The following is a 20,072-nucleotide window of genomic DNA, read 5'->3' as shown; positions in this document are numbered from 1 at the left end:
CCACTTTGTATTTACTCTTATATGGGCAGAACATGTTACTTATACAAAATTTTGGATGATTTTTCAGTGGCTGCGTAGATCAAACCTGGTTTACACTGAGGATGACATCAACGAGATCAAGGCTGAGTTTGCAAAATATTTTATGAAACATTGTGCAAGCTAGGTCCTCGCCTTTCTTTTCTTTTGAACTTATCGTAAACTAGATGTTTTATATATGTATGTAGTTGGTGACAGGTAGACTCGTTTGAACTTATCGTATGTTGACAAGTAGACTCGTTTGAACTTATCGTAAAGTGGATGTTTTATGTATGTAGTTGGTGATAAGTAGACTTGCGATAATGATTTTGTGTTCGATGGATTGCTGGTAGTTTGGTATGTAGATCTAGTTGTTTTGGATTGTCGAACGGATGGATTATGGTATGGTAGTGAATTGGTTTTGTTTTGGCAGGGGCCTAGATTTTGTGTTGGTGTTGTGTTTTGTATTTATTTTATGGTTTGGAATTGTTTTTGATTTGGCGGGTGCCTAGATTTTATGATTTTTTATGCAGCTGGTTTTAATTAAATATGAAATTGATATGCAAAATGCTTATACCTAATAAGATAATGGTTTTTTAAAACAATACTAACCATTGTATCATTTTCGGACAACGGTTACCTCAAGTACATAATTATGTCAAAATATAAGCCATTGTCTAAACAACAATTCAATAATACCAGTTAGTTATTAACTGTTGTTTAAACTATGAAGACATGAATTAGAACACAATATAAAAAGAATTGGTTTAAAAGATTTTACACAACTGTTGCTTTAAATAAACCATTGCTTGAATAATAAAGGAATTGCTTTTGAACTTTTTCTTGCCAATGACTCCCCGTTGTCTATTACTTAGTAAAACTGTTGTGTTACAAAGGTTTCTTCAATGGTTCCCGAAAATTTAGTCGTTATCTCTTTTGCATTATAACATCACCCTAAAACTGTTGTCTAAAAGATATTTATATTATTTCCTTTGAAAATAACTGGTGTTCTTCTCTTATATAAACAATAGATGGATAAAATAACTGTTGTTTAAAAAAGATACTTAAAATTGGAAAGAAAATTTAGAACTTTTCTAGACGTAAATAAACCGTTTTATTACTAAGAAAACTGTCATGTTAAAAGGGTTCCAACAATAGTTTTTCTAAAATAACCGTTGTGTCATCCAGATTATAACCAGTGTTAAACATTGTTGTTGAATCTCCCTTATTACAACTGTATTAACAACCGTTGTCCAACCTTCGATCATACGAGTGTTGGATAGACAACGGAAATTTTACCTGTCAGACAACGGAAAAAAACAGTTGTATGATTGCAAAAATGTTGTAGGGACAAAAAACCGCTTTCTAAGAAGATATGAACCCTAATTGAAATTAAGTACAAACTGAGCCAGATTATTTCAACCCATCTTAGGATTCTTGGTTAGCTTTCAATTAGTAAGATTATGTACCGTTTCTTCATAATTTCTTTAGTTTATTTTCATATGTTAAGCTTCTTTGGTTTGGGTTTTCAGAGTTTATTTTTGGTTTCTAAAGATCTGAAGTATATAGAGTTGCGGAAGCTGCTGCGAAGATTTGGCTGCATTTCTCGCTGAAATTTCCGTGAGTTTGTTTCCTCGATTTCGTAATTTTAGATTTTTTGAATTTTGATGAACTAATGTTTGATTATTTGATTATCTCGATTAAGTGATATATTTGGATTATAGTGAATGTGTATGTGTTTTTGGTTTTGATTACTTGATAACAAAATGTGTTAAGCAGGTTAGACTTCTCAGCCTTTGTGCTTTTCCTTGAAGAGATATGTTTGTTGTCTAAAGTTTTGTATGCTTGTAAACAACTACATGTTTATCTTAGAATATGTTGTTAAGTTGAGATATCAAGTGCATATTACTATGTTTTAGGTGTTTATTACTATGTTTTATATATTATAGAATTGAAGATCATGTACAAATGAAACCAGCCTACATTTGAAATGTTCAAATTGTCATATGAGTGAAGTGAATATAATGTTTATTTACAAAATTATAGTAAAAGAAACATCAATAGACTGTTTATAGTTTAACTATAAGAGTTAATTTACTATAATAAATATCGTATAAGATTTATGTACGAATATTTCGCAATTTGCACGCCCTGCTGTTTGCAAATCATGGAGGAGTATGTGCAACGATATTGTTAGAAATCTAGAGGTTTGTGGCAAGTTGACATTTCCAGTTTCTCTGAAACAGGTAGCTCTTTTATATCTTTGCTTATGCTTGACTGAGGTTTACAAATTACAAGTACAAGACATTATCAGCTTTAGATAATTATCAGCTTTGTTTTCCATGTTCACAAATTCGAATAACGGACTACTATAAAGCAATAAGGGGGCAACATTTACTTTATCTAAAATCGTAGCATTCCGCAATAAGGTATGAAAATCTAAGAGCATGGAAAAAGTAGCAAGATGAAGCTTGAAAGGCAGTCCAGGTATATATATGAGAAAAAATTAATGTCAGAGTACTATCTGGTCTTCAGTTGTGAACCTGAAAAGCAGGAAAACATCAAAATGCTCAAAATTATAAATAACCAAAGTACTAACCTTATTTATTGACTCTTGCTTCCCTGAAATGATATTTACAAAACTTTTGCTTCCTAAACATGTAAAAAGAAAAGACTTGCTGATAAATATTCATAACTGATATCAAAGATTTAAACAACTAAATGGCCGTTATATGATGCCCAAATATTAGTGTTGGGCCCAAACTGCAAAAGAAACTCGAAGATGCTCAGATTTTGTTGTTGGATCTGGTGCATTGGGTGGTGAGTTTCTGAAAAAATTGGATTTGATAGGTATTTTCACGCAGAAAACAAGGGAAACTAAAACTCACCGAGAAATGGAGGCATTTTTGTTTTTTGATTGGGATATCAGGCAAGCGAAATCAACTGTTTCTGCTGCTGCATTAATTAATCCTGCTCTATATTCAACCATTGCAAAACTGTGTTGGTTTCTATTCTGAGAATGTCATGACTATGCTTGCATTGGTCTTTACAGCTTCAAGTTTGAAAATGTTTTCACCAATTGTGTGAAGCAGTTGATCCCCCAAGATGCCTCAACAAGAACAGGGCTTGCATATTTTTCTTTCCATTCCTATAATTTTTATGGCTTTTATTATTGGCCATATTTGTTAAATTTCCTGAACATAAGATGGCTTTACAGATAGGTATAACAAAGATATTTCTAAGAGCTGGTCAAGTGCATGAGTTAGATGCCCAAAGAATATAGGTACTTAGTGATGCAGCCAACCGTATACAAAGGAGAGCAAAAACACATAGTACTCGGAAACATTTTTTAGCTTTGCGAGAAGCTGCCATTTGCTTACAGTCATTTTGTAGAGGTAAATACATCTGAACTATTTTACTGCTACAAACTACATTTTTTTAAAATTATTAATTCAGTAATATCAAGTATCAGCATATTATATGATTTTTTTATTATATATGCAAGTCCTATATATTGGTATTTAAAATATCTTATTGTTTTCCACCCAATGCTAGGTAAATTGGTTGGAAACCAATTCGAGGGGATGAAATTAGAGTTAGCTTCCACAAAGGTTCAGAAGGCTATTTGTAAATATCAGAAGTGGAAAGCTTTTACCAAACTCTGGATCTATGTGCTTGTTCTGCAAACAGGTTTATGGGCAATGGATGCTCATAAACAAATTAAATGCAAGAAGCAGGCCAAAGCTGCAACAATAATTCAGGTTCAAGGTTTCATCAGTTATCATACAGTCTAAATACATAAATACTATACTACTGAACAATTCAGTTCTGAGACCTGAAACAAGTAATTTGGTCTCGGTGGTGTTGTCTTAAAGCTCCCTTTCGTTATAAACGTCTCAATAGAGGATTAATAATTACCCAAGTAAGATGGAGGGGGCTACTTGCCAAAAGAGAGCATTCATGAAGTAGAAGAACATATTGCCGATTATTTTTCTATCTAGGCTTTAAAAGTTGTCTCAGAGTTGTTTTTATAAAGAGTGCGAGATAAAAGGAATGTCACTATATTCTTACTCTTAGAATCTCATATGATGTAGATTATGAAAAATTAGAAAAAGAAAGGGAAGTTTTTTACTTTTGTAGTTCAAGTCATATTAATCCGAATAAGTTACTATAAAATGGTTTTTATGTGTTTCTGAAGTAGTAGATTGGTGCTCTTATAATTGTAATCATCAAATCTGTGTTATGTTTTCCTTATGTATTTATGGTGTTTCTCTTGTGATTTATTTTTATATAACAGGAAGAACCTGACAGCAAGTGGACCAAGACCCAATCCTCAAAAATCTTACTATAATGGATTAATAAACACAACCCGGACTATACTACTGGAAAACTCTGCCCCGGTCATAGATGGAAAGAAATGATATGCTGTCAATGGTGCATCCTTCATAGCAGTAGACATACCACTTAAACTCGCAGACTACTTCAATATACCAGGTGTCTTCACCATTGGGAGTATCCCATATAGCCCCTCTAGCAGTGGTGGTTCTCTCCATACTTCTGTAATGATCGACCGCTGATTTTAGGGGATTTGTTGAAGTTGTATTTGAGAACTCAGAAGATAGCGTGCAGTCATGACATTGATGGCCACCACTTCTTTGTTGTGGGGTTAGTTTCTTATAATAATCCAATCTACGCTTCTCAATATTTTTGCTCTCAAATTAAAGCTGACTGGTCTTGATGAATGGGGGTGAGTGGTTACCTGCAAGCAGAGAAACTTACAATCTACAAGATACGGTTGCTCGTTCCACTGTTCAGGTAATTTAAAATTTTCAATCTTAGAAATGGTTCATTTTACCAATGCCAAATTCTAAATCATTTTCCTATTATTTCAAACTGAGTACCAGGGCCATATTTATGCATTATATATAATGTGGCATAAGATCAATATAAAAATTATATCGTTCAGGTTTGTAGCTGATACTGATTGTTTACTGAAGTGAATTGATAGAACATTATGATCTTTGATCGATACAATTTTCATTGTAGTTGTCAATATTGGTGTTGCACTCTTCCTGTTCAAACAGTTGGCTAGTATAACGTTGTTGTATATTACTCAAATTATGTTTTCTGCAGTGCTGGTAAAGTCTCTTATTTTACCAGTGCTCTCGTTGGGAAATGAAATGATTTTATCTATGTAAGTTCATAGTATCTAATAACAGTTGAAGTGATTGGTTTGTAATTATGTTGCAGGAACAACTGTATCATCTTCCGCGATGGACAAGCATGGAAGGAAGAGTCTACTTGTTATAAGCTTCACGGGAATGGTATTGTAGCATCCAACTACATTTTGTTCTTGTAGGCATGTAGCATAGTTTTGCACAAACAAATTTTGTAATGTAGATGTTTATATTTTGGTAAAAGCTAATTATGTGTAATGATCATAATGTAGATGTTTGTATTTTGGTGGATGTTTGGATGTAAACTGGTGCTAACACTACAAAATATTAGAATATATTGAATGTTTGGATGTTAAAAAACTGGTGGTATTAGATATTTGTTGAAGAAAATAGATTTGGCTATTGCGATATAGTTTTGGTTTATATGTATGCAATAACATGATTCATATACCAATCAAACCTAACAAATAACTGATGTCCTATGGAGGTTTGACATCAGCTTATTATATAGCAACCAATGTCTCTTATGAACAAAACATCAGTTTAGTTTAAGATGATCGATGTTAAATTATATCTTTAACAACAGTTCAAAAGTCATCATAAATACAAGCTTACATAACTGATGTCTAATACTATAATTTACATCAGTTCATAAAATAAACGATGTTAAAAGTACTTATTTACAACGTCCAAATCTTCATAAATGTTGTTTTTGTCTTTTTTTCTTTGTGTGTCACATGCTTAAATTGATTGAAATTAAAAGATAAACTATTACTGAACTCGTGATTATGTGTTAAAATGTAATATATTAGAAAAAAGACAGCAGTTTCTAAGTTAGAACTGTTGTCTACTGGTATCTTAGACATCGGTCTAAAATCGATGTCTAAAACTCTGGACCTTTCTCTACACATGCAAAGACATCGCTTTTAAAAAATTTTAACATCGGTTTACAACCGATGTCTTTTGACCTGTTTCTTGTAGTGTAAGGGAACATGTGATGAATGGTACTGTGGAACTTCATTTTGTTCCAAGTGAAAAGCAGCTTGTAGATATATATTCACCAAGCCACTTAATGAATCCACCTTTTCAAGGTTGATAAGTGAGTTAGGTATGCTTAATTATTCTTGAATTTTTACAGATATTTTTACAAGCTTTAATGCAGCCAGAAAATTAATTGAGTTTTCAGCTTTGGATGAAATTTTGGCCAAGTCAAAATTTACATCCCGACGGATGTTCATTATCCATCGAGTTTGATCATCCGTCGGAATATTATTTGTTAAGAGAAATTAATTACTTTTCTGGATTATTTTATAACCTGAAGGATAACTGATTTATCCTCATCCGTCGAATTGTCTCAGTCTTAGCCATTAAAACTTTGAACATTATCCATCGAGTATACTTACAGTTTGTAAGCATGACACGACGGATAAGTGACAGAATTTTTACAGTTTATTTATTTTAAACGGCTATTTTGGGCTATTTTGATTGGTTACTTTTTTCAGTTTATTATTTTTGACAGTTTATTTCTGAGATAGTATAAAAGCAGAATTCATTTTTAATCTACTCTTTTATCATTCTCAAATCAATTGCTCTAACTTCCTTTCTTCTCCAAAGAAAATATTCTCTCTGCAAATTACTTAGTCTCTAACAATGGCACCAATCGTCAAAATCATGTCTCAAAGTGGATAGATCTATGAAAAGAACAACTTCATAACTCTTGTAAACAAGGAGATTCAACAATATGGAGAGTTTCACAAGATGATGGATATTGTGAAAAGCTGTAAACTCAGTTATGTTATGCTGGAATCACCCACTATCTACTATGAAGTTGTGGAGGAGATATGGACAACTGCAGTGTACAACTCTACTGACAAGACCATCACTTTCACTCTCAAAGGTAAGCAGTTTTGCATTAATAGTGACATTGTCAAGGCATGCTTTTGAATCCCTGATAATACTGCTACTATTCCACACACAGACAAAGATATAGTTAACATGCTAAATTCCATGGGCTATGCACTTACTACCTCTAAGTTAAGTGAAATTAGGAGGTTAGGTCTTAGAAAGGAATAGAGCTTTTTGTGTGATGTGGTAACTAAGGTATTCTCTGGTAAGATTAGTAACTTTGACTTTGTTAACATTTCCATGCTTAACATGCTTTACATGCTAGTTACTGATAAGTACTATAATTTCAGTGACTTGGTCTTTTTTGAGTTAGGATATAAGTTAGGAGAGCTTAATATGAGAGGTAAAAGTGTCTATTATGCTAGATTTTTTATGATGCTTGCTAACCATCTTATTGAGAACATAACAATTGAGAACCCAACCAACAAGCTAAATTCTTGGGTTCAAGAAAGGAGGATTATTGCAGATCTCAACTGGACTAATCACCACAAAGAGGTGCCTCTCTTCTATTTCCCAGTCATGGAGGGTCCTCAGGTAAGTGAGGTAAACTCTACTGTCTCCACTCTTCCAACATCACATATTTCTTTGCCTTCTAGTGTAGCTATGGCATCTGTGTCAATGACCCAACAGATGCCTACCCAAGCTACTAATCCAATAATTTCAAAATCCAAGTCCAAGAAAGTCTCCTCTGGTTTCTTTGAAAAGAAATTAGTTGTAAAATATACTAAACACAAAGAGGGGGTGTGAAGGTGAGTGAGCAAGGTGAGGGATATGGTGAAAATCAAAGAAACCCTAAGGATAAGGCTGGTGAGATGAGTGTAACCAAGCCTAGCCACACCGTAACTTCCTAACAAACTGTGGTTGTTAATAAGGAATTAAGATCAATTCTAGTTTCATCCTCCCAAAAGGATGTTACTATTTAAACAACCTCCCAACAAGGAGCACAGGCCAAGAGGGGTAGGGACACTAGTTCACCACAAACTTATGCTAGAAAGAAAAGATCAAAAACCCTTGGGTATGCACAGGGAACACACACAGTGCAAACTGGAGCTAAAGACCCGGTCACTACACCTTCTCAAAGTCAGATTGATGTGGCTCCAATAAATGTGAAGTCACAGCCAAAATCTTTAACAATTGAAGCACCAGAAACACCAAATTCACCCACACACTCACTGGATATTGACATGATCAATACATCACTTCCAAATTCTCCATTTTTAACTCTTGTAGAGAATCCAAAAATCCAAGCAAGTGGGCATCATCTTTTAGATGATTTGTTGGCTCACTTGCCATTTCTTTCTGAGTCTATTAAGACATCTGTGCCTAAATTTTCATCAATCTGCACAGAGTCTATAATAGTCTCCACTCCAAACTCATTAATTTCTTCTATCCCGATGGATATTCATCATCCGTCGAGTAGTGATTGTATCCCGACGGATAAGCCTAACAACAGTCATCCGTCGGATAGCCATACTACTATCCCGATGGATATTCATCATCCGTCGGGTGTCTCTGCACAACTTCCAATTTCTTTAATTCTCACAAGTGCATAAGACTTAGTGGTAGTGCAATCCCTCTTAGGACTAAGGGAAGGGAGTGAACTGAGTGAGAGGCTGGGTTGCTCCCAGGCAAAAGGAGAGAATATGAGCGAATAAATGCAGTCCATTTTTTTAGGACTGGAAAAAGTGAGTGAGAGGAGTCCCACCTTAGATGGTGAAGGTGAGGGTGTGAGGGTGGGAAGCCAGGGGATCCCTTGATGCAAGAACAGAGAGATCATGAGAGAAATGCAGGTACAGGAGAAATATGGGTGGACATCATTGTTAGTGAGTCAATGAATGTAAATGAAGCAGACTTAGAGGAACTATCTCAGCATAGTAAAGCTGTTATAGATTCCACCTCTTTGGATGTTGAGACATTTACTCATCCTGTTCCAGCATATCAACTTTTGGCTGGACAGGGCAATGAAAATGCAGAAAATATGCTAAATTTGGTACACACCACTCAATCCATGAAAAGAGCAAAGGATGTCATCACAGATATGCATTCTACAGCTGGTGATGACATAGATTATAAGGCTGGTGGGTCAGAAAAATTCTTTAGTAATGAGGATGATGATAGTGAAGAGGATCTACTGGACATAGGGGGAGAAGTAGGCCCTAGTTCCAGATCTGGTATGCCAACCTGGGCATTTTCAAAGAAATGTGATCAAAATTTCAAGACCACCCCCATTCAACTCATCAGTCAGACACAATCTGCTCTTCAATCAACAACAAATTCTAGCACCAAGAAGCTCCTACAAGCACACCTTGCTTCTCTTCAGTTACAACAAACTCAAGGCTTTTAACACAATCAGAATATCACTTCTATAAAAAATGAGGTTGATCAAATGAAGAAGGACATTTCTGAAAGATTGGGGCTAAACTTCCAGAAGCAACAATGATTGATATTAAAAGATAACTAAGGAAGAACTCTGATCTTGCCACAAAGGTAGAGTCCTTGGATAAAAGGAAGACTGCTGTGGAAGCTTCTCTCACAGCTATACATCTACATCAAGCACAGCAAACTCAATTGCTATAACAGCTAGTGGCGGCACAATCTTCTTCCTCCACTCTACTTGATGATAATAAAAAGGGGGAGAAATCATTATCTCAAGTCAATCAAGCAGAGCCATCTAGTGAGGGGGGATAGTGGTAAATGTACAAATCAGCCAAGTAATTGTTCCAGAAATTACTCTGCCAAAGCCACCAGTATTGGACAACATTAATCTGATCCACATAGCAGCTGCTAAGCTTAAGTCACAATCAATCCCTAAGATGTTTGATTTTACAGCTGTGGAGAAGGAACTAGATGATTAATGGAAAAAGATAGATGGAGTAATTCAGTAAAAGTTTGGGCCAATTCAGAAATCAGACAAAGTCTTCAATCATCACTCTCAAGTCAAGCAGATTTCTGTGAATGAAATTAGTATGAATTATCTTGAAAAAGGCCAATCTTCTTGCATCAAATCTCCAAAAGCAGATCTCATTATGAAGCCTAAAATAAACTACTCAAGGTTTTCAGACAAAAATCCTATGGATGTTGTGTATAAGACACCTAGGCCAGATGAGAAAAAGCTGTTGGCTAGGTCAATTGTATTTTTCAAGGATCCTACTTATTCAACACTTAAACGAAGAATTGCCAAGATTTATAGAAATGGTAAAGAAATCTGTGTGGTGGCCGAACACCCTCAGTTTGTAGAAGCTAAAAAGGAAGAGAAGGAAAGAATCAGGAAAGAAAAGAAGCAAGCTGCCTTAGATGCTAAGAAGCTTAAACAAAAGAAGGAGAAAACTGCTATCTTGGCCAAACTTCAAGCTGTAAAGTCAACAGTTGAGATTTCTGCACAACCGTCTTTAATTACTGAACCTCAAATCAGAAAGTGCAAAATGAACCACAATAGAAAGGAAGATTTAGATACAAGCTCCACTCCAAAAGAAAATTGGACTTCAGTGATGAGGAAATGGAAGACTACATTCCCAAAAAGTCTACAACTTTAACTCAGACATCAAAACCCTCAGTGTTATTTGAAGAATTCAAGGTGGTGGATCCAACTAGGAACATTCATGGTGAGCTCATTATTCCTAAGGATGAGCCAGTAGACTGGGATAGTTTGCCAATTCCTGAGCTAAATTTTCCTATCTTCAACAAGCCAAAGAAGACAAAGACTAGAGCAAGCAAAAAAGTGAAGCATGTGACTCTTAGATCCAAGACCCTAACCAAAACTCAATCTACAGTCAATAAGGGAGATTTGTTATACATCTGTGACATCAAGGAGTTCTCTGACATAAACCTCTACTTAGATGAATTGGAAGAAATAAAAGGAATTGATGCTCACAAATATCTTCCTGAAAGGATGGTGTTTAAATATAAGGGAGGAAAAGAGATAATATGGCCACTTCACAGGATTCTTCTAGAAAGCCAATCAGTTCTACTAAAGATCTACTCATCTTTTAAAAAGAACTTTGGATACAATATAACTGCAAGGAGATTAGTTCTAAAGAAGAATGAGGAGCTGAGGAGTAATAGAGCCAAAGATGCACTACCAAAAACTCTGTCAATTCCCTTCACAGGAAAGAGATTGCATTTGAGGCCCTATTGGTTGATGGAATTTAGGGATGAAAAGGGAGTAAGAAGATTCTTCAGATTGGAGGACCAGTGGAGTATCTCTAGCAATGAGACTCTATTGGAAATGCAATAAATGCTAGATCTCTCAGAAGACGATGAACTTGACTTCCACAGACAACTCCAAAATTAGATAGAAGAGAACAACAAGAGGCTTGGGAAGAAATCCAGACAATCAAGGAAATAGACTTATCTACTCAGACTAGAGGAGCACCTTGATAATGATTGTGAGCAACTTCTTTGTATACTTTGCTTTGTTCAATTTTCAATAAGAATTGTAGCACTTATCAGTTTTATCTGCTATTTTCAATCTGTATTTTTAGGGTGTTTTATTATCATCAAGTTTCTTTTAATTTATGGCTACAATTCCAGTAGACATAAATTGGGGGAGATTGTTAGGAACATGTTGTGAACTTGATTATAAGTTAAAAAAAACACCTGAGTAGATTTAACTTAGTGTATTTTGTAGCACTCGACGAATGATCAAATATAGTCCCGATGGATGATTTAATATAGTCCCGACGGATGACAAATTGACATCCATCGAGTGAGAAGCTTATGTAATAATAAGTATTGTAGCACAAGTTTGCAAACAAAGTTATATAAAGTCTGTAGTAGCATATGAGTCATGTTAACTACTAGTGGATATGCAGAATAGCTTGATTAATTGTAAATATAAGATGTCTTACAATTTTTTATAAATGAAATGGAGTCAAGTGACAAAATAGCTACCCGATGGATGATCAACAAAGCTACCCGACGGATGATCAAGAAAGCTACCCAATGGATGACAAGCATGTACCCGACGGATGATCAAATTCAAATATCTGTTGACAGTGACAACACAGTCATATGCGTTGGGTGTTTGCACACTACGCCATAAGTGCACATAAGCAACCCCTACTATAGAGTTGCATAAGGCCCAAATGGTGTTGCATAAGATAATAGGCAACACCAAGGGGGGGTTGCCAATGTGGAAGTGGCCGTAGACACCTAATGCAACATTTTATGCAACACTTGAAAGTATTGCATCAGGTGGATTTTGCAACAGTAAATCACCTATTTGCAACAACAGAAAGTATTGCATTAGACCTGACAGGATAGTACACTTGGTCCTACGTGGCAACTGACACATCAGATGCCACGTCAGAAACAGGGGGTCCCAGAGCCATATCAACATGCCATGTCAGCATGCCACGTCAGCTGGGCCCCATCCTGCCACGTCAGCTTTGGGGCCATTATGCCACGTCAGCATGTGAGGCCCGCAATGCCACATCAGCAGTGGGACCCTTTTTGTCATGTTATATGTGGAGCCCACATTGTTTATGCAACACAATTTTGATGCATATGCAACACTATTTTCATTCAATTGCAACAGTATATACCATATTATGCAACACTATTTTTTAAGTTGCAACAGTATTATAATCAAATACAACACAATATAATGCAATATGCAACATCATATTCTGGAAAATACAACACTTGCAAACATAAAATTTGGACATAACAGGTCTGTTTTTACATGATACCTGCCATAAGTGGCATCCAACAATACAACCTTATCAGGCATCTAACAAAAACAGCCCTATCGGGCATCCAACATAAACAGCCCTATCGGGTATCCAACAAGTTCTAAATATATGAAAGTACCAAACTACATACACCCAATTATAAATTTAAAACACCAAAAGTACATCAAATCTTTCTTCAAATGAACAGAAAAACCAAAGAACAAAGTCACTAAGAAGTTGCGCCTTGAGTGCCTTGAGTGCCCTGAGTGATAGGAGTACCATTTTCCTCTTGATCACTGAAAACCGTGGCACATACGTCTTCGAGATTGAATGTCATACCAGGATTTGCTTCTCCCAATTTTTTCACCATCCAAGCCATATTCTCCTGTAATTTCCTGTTGAACTTGGCCTCCAATTCGCTCTCAAGGACGCTTATCTTTTCAGTTAACTCTTGTACTTGCTGTGTAGTTGAGACCTTAGTTGACGTCGAGACCGACTTAGTACCGGTCCTTCCAAGTAGCCAGTTAGGTGCATGGGCCTTTCCATCAGAAGCAACGGCATTTGCTTCAGCCTCCTTTCCCTCTTCCATTAACTTCTTAATTTTTGCCTGCAAAAATTGGTTAGTGTAGTAGCTAAATATGCCATTAATATAAACTACCTCTATACAATAAAATATACTTACAAGTTTCTCCTTCATTTGTTCAGTATTTGACTTGTATTCCCGCCCTTCTTCTCACTTATGAGTGATTGAATATATTTGAGCATCGCTTAGATGCTCAAGATTCGGATCAGCCTTTTTATGTCAAAAATGTACAAAATTAGTCCTTTAAATGCCTAAAAAACAGGGGTATTTAAATAATCAAATATACTAAGTTGATCAGTGCAAAATCATGGTTTTTAAAGACTGATCAGTGCAAAATACAGAGGGAGTAATATTCAGCATTACAGGATTTAGATCTGAAAAGACATAAAATTACGACTGTACAATCAAGACATAATCGTTTATCGAAAAAGACATAAATCTGTAACCATACTGCAAAAACAGATTCAAAACCTAGGATACACAGGCACTTAGAGCAAAATGTGAACTAAGTTAAAAGAGATGCATGCATGAGTAAATATCCTTCAGAGGACAGCATGCAAAAACCCTAATATCAGTAAAAAAAATAGAAAGGAAACAAGATTTTTAAATATGGATGCAGGAAAAATTTAACCTGGAAATATGTTTGTATTAACTATTTAGTACTCCTACTGTCATATAGATAAAAAACTTAACTTTAGACTAATCTTTGTTTCCCTAAACAAACAAAAATCTATTTAACAACCACACTTGAATAAAACCTTCACACTTAAATAAAAAACCCATCATGTTATAAATAATATATAAAAATTCTTACATAACACAAGCATACCTAAAAGGACACGATAAAATATATGACCTATTTACGATAAAAAACAACCATAATGTAAATCATTGTGTTAAAAATAAACTTGCAAAATGAAAAACAATTACCAATTTTTCAACAACTAGGACAACAGGTTTACGACCCAACATGTGCGTCTCAACCAATGACTTGCGATGCTCAGCAATTTCCCTAGCCAATTTCTGTAAAATTACAAAAAAATACCCAGATCTGACAAGTTTTCATAAAATAAAAACAAGTACACAGATCATGCCAGTTTCTGTTAAGCAACTATTTAAGTAATTAAGGTTTTTCTATTTACTACCTGAACTGCCTCATCCCCCCAGTACTTTAACAGCATTTTAAAATCCTCCAATGGGACCCGGTTTGGTCTATTATCCAGTTTGTCCTCATTGGTGTTGCATTTAGTGTAATGAGCTTTTTTTACACGAGCCTTGTGTAGTTTCCAAGCATTACTAAGGGTAGTATAAACCCATTTCCTTCCTTCATCGGGAATAACATACTTGCCCTGTAATATATTAAGCATAAAAAGAATCTATAATTTATTAATATAATGTAGAAATTTGGAAAGTGATTTAATCTATGTTATAGAGCATGGAAATCACCAGAGTATACTCCCACAATTTCTGTTTCAATTGATCGAGAACAACGTGCCAATTGACATAAGTCAGCGACACATTATCCCTTGCCAATGTCCACAAGAAATTACTTAGCTCTGCTACATTTCCTTCTATATCCGAAATTGCTTGACCCTTTGCATTCAAAGAGATGACCACTTTCTCATTAGGGTTCCTTCCATGAACCCTAGTCATTTTTGTCGGTCCTCTACATTTTCTAGGAGCATGTACTTAATATACCATGTACAAAAAAATAAGGTACGATCAGTGAAACTGTATTACTAAACATAAAATGACAATTAACCAAAAATACGAATACATGTTACCTTCTTGGACTTCCTCATCTGCATTCTGTTCCATTTCGAATTCAACAACATTCTAATTCATCGGAGCTTCATATTTATTCATTTGATGGTCTCGTAATGCGAAGTAAGCAGCAAACTTACCAGGAGCTGGTCCATCATTGCTTGACTGTCTAAGAATTTTGGTGGATTTTGGTTTAACAGGTTGTGGACAATAAGCCCTTGTAGCTGCACTCTCAGTTGCAGTGCCATATTTTCCAGGGGCTGCATTGGCTCGTGAACGAGTCCTTGGCCCAACATCAATTTTCTTTTTCTTAATAGATTCAATGTCCTGCCATTTGTGTTTAGAATTAATTAACCATACTTGGTATTAAAGTGAATTAAGCCAACAATAAACAAAAAAAAAAAATCAAATAACGTATACCTCAGACGAATCATCGCTTTGAATGTCCCCTTCATTTGCCGAACATATTATGAGTCGTCTTCCTCAATAGTTGTCTCTTTCCCTTTTTTACCTTTTGATTTACTACTCATCTCCACTGCATCTTTAAAAGTAGAAAATATTTGAGGCAACCCGAGTGATTTATAAACTTCATTATTTGCCCTCATTTTATCCAGTTTCAACTTTTCATACTCGCATAGTGGTGGAGGTGGTGGCAACTACAAGACATCGGTATACAATTAAATAGATTATAAATTTAAATAGGTGAAAATCAGAAAAGGTGACTAATCGATCAAAAGCAATGGTAATAACATACCATTTTATCAGCATCCCCTCTACATCGAGCCTTTTTCACTTTTTCCATGTTTCTTTTAAGAAACATGGGGAGCGGTGATGGTGGTGGTAACTGCAAGTGTAGATAAATAAATCAGTAAAATACATGATTAATCGACTACTTTATTTGGATGGTAACAATGAGAAATTAGATAGTATATGATTATTAGTGAACGTTACTGAATATTAGAAAATAAAACGCATCATTCGCGATCATCTGATTGATTGAGCATCTAGCCGAATTAATATTTAAATTTCATTTGGACTTAATCAGAAATAATATCATTTAAATTAGAACATGCATGATTAAGAAATGAGGTTGTTTGGACTTAATCAGAAATAATATACATTTTAATTAGAAAATGCATGATTAACAGATGAGGTCATTTGGACTTTATCAGAAACAATATATATTTAAATTAGAAAATGCATGATTAACTTCTTTCTCTCGATATATACAAATTGTATGCACATTACTCACTGCTACACACATAAGCACCACCTTAATAAAAAAACAGCATCTTTGATCTTTAAAAATAAAAGCTAGGGCAAAATTAAAGCAACCCAACTAAAGATTAGCTTCAAGATTCTTGTTTATCATATCAAACACTTTAAACAATAATAAAAACACAATCTTTATCAATTAGGGCTAAAATTTGTATTTAACACAATTTGTAACATAAAAGTTATGTTTGGGTGAAAAAATGGCTAAAATTTATATTTAACAGTTAATACAAAAAAAGAGGTATAAATAATACCTTCACTACTAAAAATAGTAGATACGACATCGGTGCTTAGACATCGGTATGTAATGCACCCGATATTTAACATCGGTTTTAAAAAAAAACGATGTTAAAAGCCTGTTTAACATCAATTTTACATAGTAGCCGTTGTCTATGTTCAATTTTAAAATAATAAAAAAATTATATTTTTCACTTTAACATCGGTTATTTATGATAACCGTTGTCTATAACCATTAATAAAAAATGACTAAATAAATGTTTCAGTTCCCCCGCTAAGTACCCAAATTTTCCCCGGTAACAAAAAAGTTAAAAAATTATTTCCCCCTTCCCCCTTTACTCACACACCCATACATCTCTATCTCTCTCTCTCTCCATCTCCATCTTTATCTCTCTCCCTCTCTCCCTCAAACCTCGACTCACACATCAAGGCTCTCTCTCTCTCTCCAACTCGCGGCTCTCTCTCTTTGTTGTCTCTCTCTCAGACCACGATTGTAATTCTCTCTCAAACCTCCGCTCTATCTCAAAAACTCTGATTCTCTCTCTCAAATATTAAACTTCATCTCCTTCATCTCTCTCTCTCTCTCTCTCTCCCTATATGTCTCATTTCTTACCGCTCCTTTCTTGTAAAACCTAATTTAAACCTAATACAAAATCACTGAATCGAGATTTGCTCTGTCTCTCTCCACTCTACTATTGTATTCTCTATTACCATCTCTTTCCTCTCTCTCTTCCGTCTCCTTATCTAGATCTTGGTGGAAGATTCTGGCCATGGTAAAAGCGATTGACGATGGTTTGAAAAAGGGAAGGAGTTTTCCGTTACAAATCCGGCTAGAAATTGGTGGTCTTATTTAATTTAGTAGCTTAAAATTGAGCCGAGAAAGCAAATGTTTGGTTTGATTATGTATGTAAATTTTAAATTTATTTCAAAATTTTATGTTTTGATTTTAATGAAGCTTTTATTATAGGTCTGAAGCTTTGGAACTTGAAACCAACCTTCAATTGGTAACATATTTCTCTCTCTTTTAGCTTTATTTACATCCATTGTGTATTTATATAGATATGTCGGTGTATATTTATATTTGTATGTTCACTTTTGTCTATTCTATTATGTTCTGCAATTAAGTTTAGGTGTTATTAACACATTTAGCTCTAGATTTTTTGTATTAGATCTCTATGCTTTCACTAGTACAAAATTGGCCTTTTACGTCGGTTAAATATGTGTTATACGTCGGCAAAAGGGCGACGTATAGAGGGGGGACGTATATAGTCATAAGATTTTACAGCGGTTAAAAATGCGACGTAAATATCTAATATACGTCTCTTTTCAAACCGACGTAAAAGATGAAAACCCCGACGTATAATGTTCTCTATCGCCGACGTATAAAAGTCTATTGACTGATGTATAAATTTTTTGTAGTCGATGTATAAACTTTAAAACCGACGTATATTGTTCACTTATTTATGTCGCTTTTTTAACTAACCGGCGTATATGTCTGAATTTTATACATCGCCTGCCTTTTTGAGCCGACGTATTTTGCTAGAAAATTGATAATATACCTGCCCTATATTGAACAAATATTAATTTAATGTAAATAAAACTTACACTCCAATATTCTTAAACAAATGATTTAAAATATTAAAATAACTGTTGTTCCATTACTTGAAAATCATCTACAATAATATTTAAAAATTCTTGATGTGCATGACAATTAATTGTACCATACATTTCAAAATGTTTCATGTACACATGATAACCATCATTAATCGATGCCAAAAGAAATCAGTATCCATCTAACAATTGATGTAGACTAACACATGATCACACTCCCGATTAGCAGTAGCTAGTCCCAACCGTAGCACTACAGCAAAAATTTGTGAGAACAAATAAGTATATATGTGATGTATATATACTGAGTAAAAAATCATGGAATTTTTTTTTTTCGAACTTATTAAAGCCAGAATAATGTACCTAATCACATATATTCACGAATAAAAAAATCTGCCCAAATATCTCGAATTTCTCCAATTTGCTCGTTTGTGTATCCTTTTCCAAGAACCTGTCAAGAAAATGAAATGCTAACATGTACACAATTTATTTGTTTACTATCTATAAAAATATTTGTTCCATGTTATGTACGTACCTCCTTCCACTTAGTTTTAGGGTCTTTACGAGATAACATGATTATCTCATTCATGTATTTCATCACAAAATAACCACACTCAGTACCTCCTTTTTGTTGAGGGCACTACAAAATAAAGTTGAAACATTTAAAAATCTAGAAAAAAATTTAGAAAAAGACTTGTAAGACCAAAACAAATAGTGTAGGAATACCTGAACTTCATCGTACCAGACCAGGTTATTTTGATTATTCTTCTTACAACCATATTTAGTAGCAACTTTATATGCCCTGTTATATATAAGAATAAAAAATTCGATACAACTCCGCTTTGTCTGCTTCTTTGTGATCCAAATACACTCTTGATTTTTGCTCTTCCTCCAACCCCTCTAACGCGTCCGCCATGTTCCTTATTCCCAAGTGCACGAGTCAGCACGTCATCGTGACCACATGGAGTCCATAAACCATCAGATATTTGCCCTTGCAACTCTCCCTGTCCACAAGAATAGTGTGAAAACTCTCAACATAGTGTAACTAATCTGCAAAGACTGAAAACTGCAATGTGAAAGACAGAAATCGGAAATTTAAAATCAGCAGATTGCAAAACTTCAGACAATAAACTGTTCTGATCTAGAAGGTTGTGAGCAGCAAATTATATACCATTGGAAAGATATCGGAGTCTAGTTTTTTATGCAAAAAACGGTTTGTGAAAATAAAATTCCTACAAAAAGTTACAGCAGTTTTAGTGATGAAGGGTCATCCTGCGCAGATTTGTAAAAACAGTTAATCAACAACTTTGTTCAGCAAACCAGCTATTAAAACCTTAACAAATCAAAGCTCAACAAAAGTTGTACTACAGTCAACACTAAGTTCAGTTAAATCAAGAGATCACTTGAGCTTATAATTACTTACAATTTTCTGAAATACTTCCTTAGTATGGTCATTAGGGATGTAAAAGCTTCCATCTTCATTTTTTTTTGTTCGTGCTCTAACCCAATCATAACTACGCTCAGTCGATAGAATGGATGGATCAATGGATGACTGTGTTTTGTCTGAAGAAGCAATGGGATCATCTTGGCGCCACTTGCCCCTGTTTCCTCTATATCCACCTTTTCCAACAAAGTGTGGATCTTTGTTGTGTTTTTGACTTTCCTTTGCTTTTTCACTTACTTCCTACATTTTTTAAGAATGTAAAACAAAAGGAGGTTTGCATTAAAATATTGCAAGTGATCAAATTTAACTCAAGCAACTATTAATGTTTTGACAGATTCATGCTTACCTTAAACTCGGCAGATTCATGTATCGTTTTAAAAGTTTCCCAGTCA

The 20,072-nt window shown here is 34.7% G+C and overlaps 2 long non-coding RNA genes across 10 annotated transcripts; one reads left to right on the top strand and one right to left on the bottom strand.

The window, feature by feature from the left end:
- Window positions 1-1,242: 1,242 nt before the first annotated feature.
- On the top strand, window positions 1,243-5,534 carry LOC141663879 (uncharacterized). 9 transcript variants are annotated; one of them, XR_012551705.1, is made up of 6 exons: window positions 1,248-1,470; window positions 1,548-1,635; window positions 2,262-3,410; window positions 3,571-3,776; window positions 4,313-4,830; window positions 5,266-5,534. It is a non-coding gene; the product is annotated as an uncharacterized LOC141663879 (long non-coding RNA). The 9 variants fall into 9 exon arrangements; XR_012551704.1 differs by having other exon boundaries at window positions 1,249-1,470; window positions 1,570-1,635; XR_012551709.1 differs by having other exon boundaries at window positions 1,262-1,455; window positions 3,233-3,410.
- A 12,708-nt stretch (window positions 5,535-18,242) lies between these two features.
- Window positions 18,243-19,791, bottom strand: LOC141668222 (uncharacterized). Its single transcript, XR_012552964.1, has 5 exons — window positions 19,660-19,791; window positions 18,963-19,240; window positions 18,772-18,876; window positions 18,600-18,687; window positions 18,243-18,489 (listed from the first exon to the last, which is right to left on the bottom strand). It is a non-coding gene; the product is annotated as an uncharacterized LOC141668222 (long non-coding RNA).
- Window positions 19,792-20,072: the final 281 nt, after the last annotated feature.

This window comes from Apium graveolens, chromosome 6 (genome assembly GCF_009905375.1).
Source record: "Apium graveolens cultivar Ventura chromosome 6, ASM990537v1, whole genome shotgun sequence".
Taxonomy (NCBI): Eukaryota; Viridiplantae; Streptophyta; class Magnoliopsida; order Apiales; family Apiaceae; genus Apium; species Apium graveolens.
The sequence above is the reverse complement of the archived record's forward strand: the minus strand, read 5'-3'. Positions and strand labels throughout refer to the sequence as shown.